The 7,250-nt window shown below is 47.4% G+C and overlaps 1 long non-coding RNA gene across 1 annotated transcript; it reads left to right on the top strand.

Moving 5' to 3' along the window:
- Positions 1,697-6,707, top strand: LOC110402956. Its single transcript, XR_002441415.1, has 3 exons — positions 1,697-1,850; positions 1,919-2,001; positions 2,523-6,707. It is a non-coding gene; the product is annotated as an uncharacterized LOC110402956 (long non-coding RNA).

Raw genomic sequence — 7,250 nt, 5'->3', positions numbered from 1 at the left:
CCTAGATGGTAAATAATTGCAACCTTTTTGAGATGCTTTTGTGCGGTGACGTTTTATTGATGTTTCTTCATCATCACTCTCAGCTGAGTACAAGAAAAATAAAACAGGCGCCCGAATGCCTAGGAAACCATTTCAGAAAGATGATCCGAACATTTCCGCCTTCCGTGAATTTGACAGAGTGGTGAATGTGTGAGGGATTGCTGCTTCCAAAGGGGAGGCATCGTAGTAAATGATGCAAATTGGCAGGATTACAGAATGTAATGAATCCAAAGAAGATTTCAAAATATAATTGGAAAGGGTGTCAAAGAAAAAAAAAATGGTTAGTCTGTTTTATCTGTTAGTGGGACTTGAGCTTACATCCTATTAAGAATTTTAGCCGTGCCAGAGAAAAAGAAAGATGAAATGTAGCGCCGACACTCATGAGCACTATTACTGAACAATAACCTGCGTGTAGGGGGATTGCAGAAGAGTTGTCACGGGTTCTTCATTGTTCTTTAACTCCTAAGGGAAGAGAAAATCTGTGTCTTAGAAATTTTTTCCCTGCATTTTGACTTCTGCATTTCCTTATGCTAATCAGACTTGGGTGAGGTGAAGTATGCTTATGGAGAGTGAATTAAGTGCTTCGAGCCGCTGCGTCTCTCGCCTGCAGGAAGCAGTGCTAACGAGCAGTGCCATGCGGCCTGGCAGCGAAGGGGTGGCACGGCCTGCAGCCCCTGCCCCACTGCTCCCATCCCCACGGACACAAAGTGCCCCTTCCTTCTGCAGTCGTCCTTCTTGCATCACCAGAAAAAGTGCACAGTCATTCCCTCTTCTCCTTCCTCTTCCCAGCACCCAGCCTACAACTCCACTAGAAAACCTGTCTGGAAAACAGATGGTGCCATCCGGGAATGTGAATAAAGACGTGGGGAGCCCCCAGGCTCAAGCTCTCAGAAGCAGACAACAAGCACAGCCTCTGTGTGCAGGAGGGGAGGACCTGCGCCCTGAGAGCGCACCAACGATGTCACCATGTCACTGCAAGCAGGGCGAGCAACAAGGTGCGGTGTGCTTCTGGGTAAAGAAACTGAGGGTGCAGGTGGGCTTCCAAAACGTCCTTTGAAATGTTGTTGTGCTCTCAGCTTTGGACAAATATGTGTGCTCTGCAGCAGGTGGGATCTGTAGTCCCCGGCCTGCAGGAGCCTGGCTGCAACCAGGCCTGCAGGTTGCTGAAGCAGGCCTTGTCGAACCAGGCCTGAAGCGCCTGGAAGGCTACAAGTTGTTCTGCTGGAACAAGGAGGCATTGTGGTACGGGGCGGCTTCAGTGGAAGTACCGAAGGTGCTTAAATACTAAAATGAAAATGAAGGTTAAAAAACACATGGTGGAAAACTGTGTACTGAATCACTCAGATGCAGTGAGTGCTGCTTCTTGCAGCGCAGAAGCATTTTCACTGATCAACGTGCTCCAGCGGTTCCTTTAAAAAAAAGTTATTCTTTAGCTCAGGCCAGCTCTGCGATCTTGTCAGAGAACACAAAATAAACATGCAATTTTTTACGGACAGTATTATTACAGAGTCCGCTGTGACAGAACAGCAAAGTGGGAAGGTAAATCGCACGGGGCTCAGTGCACACCTGTTGGTGCTAGCAGCTGCTCTGAACACACAGCTGACGCCCCTTTCCCAGCAGGCTTGGGAATAGGGTTTGCAGGCTGTAAGAGGGGGTTGGTTGGCTCCTGTCATGCCTGCTGCTTCTCCCAGCGCAGTCCCAGTAACAAGGGAAAGGTCAGAATGGCTGCACTTGTCCTAACCTGGCCTTGGAAGAGCTGCTTGAAGCTCCTTGCTGATGCTCATAAGTAAATACAGCTCTGAGGAGGAAAAGTGAGGCCTTCGGCATAAGACCAAACTATTTCATAAGACATGAATTCATTCTCATTGTTTTTTGTCAGGGACAGGAACGCTGCCCGCAGACCTGAGGCTGCTGCTGTGTGGGAGCTGTGCCAGGCATGCTATGGGCACCAGGAAAACCCAGGTGAGAGCAGCACATGCTTCATTGGGAATAAAAACAGCAATGAGATAAACCTCTGAAACAAAACCAGTGGTCACTTAGCTGGCAGAAGCTTTGACTTGCAGGGATCTTCACCCCAGCCATTTGCAACTGTTGAAATGGTGAGTGTGAATTAGTTTCTAGGCCTGTAAAAATTAACTGTCTTAGAAAATAAACATGCCATGTATTTAGTAGAGCAAACTCTGAACAGGGAGATGATGCTGCTGTGATACTGCCTTAGCAGTAGCTGATGCCATTGCAACCCAGTGTTATTGGACAGCTGCATCTCCTTAATGAATGGATGCATTGGACTATTTTATAAATATTTATGGATAATTTCAGATAGGATTCCCATCATTATCACTCTTTTCATTTGTTTGTTTGCTTTTAATTCTTCTCACTCTATGTAATTCCTGTTCTTTTCCATCACAAATCTTGGAAAGAGTGGGAAGAGAGAGTACAGAATGTCAGAAACCTCTCTGCAGCATTTCTGTCATGTTATTCAGGGAGGGATGTTCATCAGCTCTGGGGAACATCAAACCTTTGGATGAGCACAAGTCTTCAAATGATGCTGAGGGCAGAGGAAGAGACAAGCGTTTGGTCCATGTAAATAAATCAACACCAAGAAAGACATAATGAAGAAAAAAGGGTGAGAGAAGTGTAGAAACAGGCGGAACGGGCTGAGAATGGTGATGGTGAGCGGGAGGAAAGCAGCTCTCGGGGCAATGACGGCGGGCGTTTGTGGAGCTGGGGACGACGAATCACGGTGGAACGATGAAGAATCTTTTAATCAGCGCCGCAATGCAGCCTGCACCCCCTGGGCCAGAGGAGCCACGGGGAAAACTTTCTCTTTGCAGGGGCAAATTGTTCCCTTGTGTTGAACCTTTAATTTTGACAAGAAAACACATAGGCTGTAATACCAAAAGAAAGTCATATCAAAGAATAATTCTTTCACTTTTCCTTAAAAGGTCGGGTTGCAAATAGGCCTGGGCCTATTATTCCTGCTGAAGAGGTTGGAAAAATTAATGCTTTAAAACCAACTTTACCTTCAGTGCACAATATCCAAAAGCAATATGTAAATGAGTATGCAAATTGCTTAAGTGAAGAAGGCAACAATATAAAGTTAAATTTGACCTGGCTGTCATTTGTTACGAGTGAAGGGCAACATTATTAATACACCATCAAATGTAAATGGTAGTAATATTTATTCATTGTGTTCTTACTTCTAAACCACCTCCTGTACCAGGTCTTTAGCTCTGAATTATCTCAGACTGTAATCATTTCTACAGAGCACAGTAAACCACTCGGACTGTAATTAGTGTTGTAACTGCTGCCTTGGAAATGTGACAGCAATAAGAACTGTTGCTGCTTTTAAAACAGATCGGGAAAAATGATCTGATCTACTCCAATCAGTTCTGCTCTTAGTGATTTCTGAGCACCTTGTGAATCAGGAGATAATTCCAAGTATGCTGTCACGTATCCTGTTGTATGGCTTGTTAGCCACAGAGAGCTTGTGGTAGTAATAGTAATAATCCTGGCATGTCATTAAACAATGACAAATGGGGAAAAAAAAAGGAACAAAACCCAAATTAAAGATGGAGACAGATGTCTGGAGCCTAAATTCCAAGTCATGTTTTCGGGACCTGTTCTTCCTCCTGAAAGCAAGTTCGGAAACGCTGGACATTTCTATGAAGCAGAAATCCTGACCTCTAATTAGGAGCTGAGGTAGCTGCGAGATTCAGTCAGGCTGTTCACTTTGCTACAAGGCATGCCAAGCGTCTGCAAGAAGCTGTGTCACCCTTTGGTGTGACAGCCAGCTGTGCTGGGGAGCAGGGCTGTGCCATTTGCAACGTCCCACCATGACCCTACTTGGTGCACTGTCCCTGCACGGGGCTCAGCTGGGGCAGCAGGTCGGGTTTGGGCTCAAACCAGTCTCTCACTGCTGACTGCCTTCTCGCTGCCCTCCTGCACAGCAGCAAGGCTTGGTATGCTAAAGTGGCCATAAGTGTGCTGCTTATGCACAGGACAATGAGCAGCAGATGCCCATTGATAACGGTAGTGCTGATGTGGAGGCTGTGTTGGAAATTCGTCTCGAGTTGCTGAAGATGCAGAAAAACGTATGTTTCTTATTTGAATGAGTTTTACCTTTTTATCTAGAGACGGTGTAGAGCTGAGGAGTCTCTCAAAAATGCCAGGAGCCTGAACAGCACCACAAATAGAATCCTGAATCAAATGTAAATTAAGCTTTCTGCTGCGTTTCTGCAATGATCCATCCAAAGAAGAGCAGAAGCTAAAAACTATAATAACAATGGGATAAATTATACAGTCCCACAATTTTCCTAGCGCTGCTGTTAGCGTAACACGGGATTGATGTTGTATCTATTTTTATTTTTTGCTGCTGGAACAGTCTTTGTCAAAGCAAGGAGGCACACGGATTTCAGTATCTAATGTATTTTGTGGAGTGCTGCTTTCATCTGACCTTTTCAGCATTTCTCATTTCCGTGGGCTGGTCACCCTGCTCCTTTGCAACAGGTTGGACTCCCCTTTTAATAGGAAAAGGAGGAGCGCAATGGTCAACCACTCAAAGTACTGAATACTAAAAAGGTCAGCAGAGCATGGCACAGCACTGTGAAAATGAGACAATGCAATCCCAGGTACCTCACTGCGGTAACAAAAATTGTTGCAAGAAGAGAAAATGTCACAACGCAAATCTGTTTCTGGGGAGGTACAGGGCCTGGTGTGGCATGCATCTGTCCTGGCTGCAAAGTTATGACCGTGTTTGTGCAGACTGCACAAAATCTTGAGCAAAATGACGTTGCATGTGCGCCAGTCAAAGCTATTTCCTTGTGATCAAGTTATAACTGTGTAAGTTATGCTGGGAAACATGGGAAACACACAAATTATGGATAGTTCTGCATGTCCTTTTCTCCGTGCGCTGCCTTGGGAATGGCTTTTTCCCGAATCTCAGAGACCGATCTGCTTAATGGCTCATCCTGCTCCTGCTTTCAGGAACATGCCCACTACGAGCAGCTCTGCGGAGGTCCTGGTCCTGGACCTGCCCTCTGGAACAAGGGGCCATGGGGCCTGGCAGCCTCCATTGGAAGAGGTGCCCACCTGCTCCAGAACGGTCTGGGCAGTGCACCTCCTTGACCTCACCTGATGGGCACGTGGTATTCTTCAGCGTGCTGCCTTCCTTGCTTGGAATTCGTTTTTTCTGTGCTACTATTCACCAGGTCTTCATTTTCCATTTAAAACATTTGAGAACCAAAATGGTATTTATAAAAATCCACTTGAAAAATTTGTCGGGCTGACTGTAAATGCACCAAGAGCATTTTGTGTGTTTCCAGGGCCAGAAAGAAGCTCTATGGTAACTGTTTATTTTGCCTTGGAAGGATAAGTCAGTATGTGATAAACATAGATCCAAGGTGCCTGACTGGCTGCACCCTTGCTTGCAAATGGAAGCCCATAGCTACAAGGGATTGCTATTTTGAAAACCCAAGCCCCAGAATTAACATAAATAAGCTACAATTGAAAATGGGATTTTTTTCCCACCTGAGGCAGGAAGAATTAACTTGCAGGAATCCTATCTGGCAACAAAAGCACTTCTCCTTTGTGTTCTCAGAGAAAGAAGTAGCATTACAAACAAGTTAGAGGGAGGCGTCCCAGCCGTGTGGTTTTATTATGACGTAATGGGATTGCGCTGTCGGGCTGTGACAGACCCAGCACTTTTTCCAGCACACTTAAATCTTGGCTGCTTGTATTTTCACTCGGGCAGTTACAGCTTCCAGCCATCCTTGATGGAGGTCGTATCTTGCCATCATTTGCATGCTCAACTCCTACCGTCACCACCGAGGCCTGAGTAAAATGGAATGGTGCAGGCAGCCCCAAATTTGGCCTAACAACTTGGCAAACCGGCGTAATCACAGCTCAATTCACGCTTCTGAGCAAGTGCCATACGCAGCTGCCTCTTAAAAGCAAACAAAACATCCCAGCAGCACGAGGTGCCTCCTGCTCCCACCCCTGGAGCAAACGTGTGGGCACGGGCCCAGCCTGAGCAGCACGCGGTGCTAACAGCGCGCTTCGGTAATGCGCTCGCTGGGCACGCAGAGTGACTTGGCGGGTGGTGAGATCAAAATCATCAGCAGAAGAGCTGCTAAAAGCATCTCAGCTGCCCGAAGCCGCTCTCATCATGGACTGTGATAGAGCTGCAGTGGGTGCTGTACGACAGTTAGATGTGAAGTGCTCTTCCTCATGCTTCGGAAGAAGTAAAACTCTTACCAGGTGATTAGGAAAAGACCAGATTAGGATTGAAACAGCCCGTGCCTGCCCTCACTTCTGTGGAAGACATCCCGGACCAGGCCCACACGTCCTGCCTGTGGGGGCTGCAGGATCTCACGGCACCGGTGGGGACTGATCAGAGCCAGTGGAGCCTCAGGGTCAGTGCTGTGGGATGTTTCAGGAACAGCATTCCCCAAACTGCTGAGTGCAGCAGTGTTAATCCTCCTTGCTATTCTAGCCTGCATTAGAGGGGCTTTAGGTGCTTTTATGTTGAGTGCACTTAGCAGTGGCTGTAGGTTCTCCAGCACAGCGCTGATAAGAGCCGTACAATCCCCAAAGCATTACAACAGCAATCGAAAAGGAGTGTGCAGGTTTCACGGAGCACAGCCAACACTTCAGGGCCCACTTGCAAACTGACGATCAGAGCGTGCACACCCTGGGCTCTTCCTGCGCTGCACTGAGCCCTCCATTGACCCAAACCAGGCCTGTGAGGGTAACAGCGCGGGCACTTCTAAAGCGTAGCTGTGGGAATCCAGAACAGTGTAGTTTACACCCCCCAAAATATAACTAATTAGACCTAAGCACAAAAGAGCAAATGGCTTCCGATGTGCTCATTGCCTTACCATTAGTAGAGCAGAGGGGGAAATGAGGAGATGATAGATGTGTGCGGGATGGCAGGGCACAGGCACGGGGCTGCTCCTGGGGTCTCTGCCCATCAGCCCACAGGTGCAGCAGGACACGTGCAGCAGGGATCTGGCTGCTGCCCCTGGCTCACAGCCTGCTGCCTTGCACCGTGAGGGCAGCACAGGCGGTGCTGCATCTCCACGGTTCTTCCTTCATTTATTTCCTGTACATCTCCCACAGCCCCAGTTACTTCTTGATCCACTTTCAGTCCCATTTGCCAGACTCCAGGCTAACACTAAGCAAGTGCTTTTATTTTAAGAACATCACTGCGC

Source organism: Numida meleagris, chromosome 7, assembly GCF_002078875.1.
Source record: "Numida meleagris isolate 19003 breed g44 Domestic line chromosome 7, NumMel1.0, whole genome shotgun sequence".
NCBI lineage: Eukaryota > Metazoa > Chordata > Aves > Galliformes > Numididae > Numida > Numida meleagris.
The sequence above is the reverse complement of the archived record's forward strand: the minus strand, read 5'-3'. Positions and strand labels throughout refer to the sequence as shown.